This window comes from Orycteropus afer, unplaced genomic scaffold (assembly GCF_000298275.1).
Source record: "Orycteropus afer afer isolate SDZICR_OR568_19922 unplaced genomic scaffold, OryAfe1.0 scaffold00115, whole genome shotgun sequence".
In the NCBI taxonomy this organism is placed as follows: domain Eukaryota; kingdom Metazoa; phylum Chordata; class Mammalia; order Tubulidentata; family Orycteropodidae; genus Orycteropus; species Orycteropus afer.
Genome location: NW_006921702.1, coordinates 7,351,988 through 7,352,726, shown reverse-complemented (window position 1 = coordinate 7,352,726; position 739 = coordinate 7,351,988).

The following is a 739-nucleotide window of genomic DNA, read 5'->3' as shown; positions in this document are numbered from 1 at the left end:
GATCTCCTACATAGATTCCCTTTCAAGTGGTTGACAGTGGAAGCCAGGCACCATGTAGTTATTCTGGTCTCATAGTCATACATTCTGCAGATCAGATGGTGCACCAGTCACTAGGACTAAATGTTTCTATGAATTTTGGTTTTCTTCATTCTTCTTTGCTCTGGATGAGGAGAAACCAATCATTGCATCTAGATGGCTGTTTTCAAGCTTTTAAGATCCCGTTCGCTACTTGCCAAAGTAGGAGGTGGAACAATATTTGTGTAGTATGTTATGCCAAGTGAGCTTGATGTCCCCTGCAACAATGGTCCCAAGCCCACAGATGCAACTACTCAGTCCCTCTGCGTAGCTGGATGTGACCAAGCTGTGACTACAACCTTGCCCCTTGTCGGCACTACTATACACCTTGGAATTAAGATCATACACATAAACTTATAGGACCATTGTCTGCCAACCCTATACATGTTCTTGGGTACACTCCCCACTTCATAGACATACCTACTAGTTCAGCTGTCCACCCATCAGTCTACCCATTTATCCACCCATGTACCCATGTTTGCCTTCACTGACAACACAGTATTGTATGTGCAAAAGTGTTTATCTTTGTTGTCTATACCTCCCATGTACCTCTCTATGTCTTTCTTATCCTCAATGCCACCATATTGAACACTCACATTTGGTACATTGTCCTTCTTTTCACCCAAATCAATACTTATCTCTACCTATATAACAGTGTTACCTA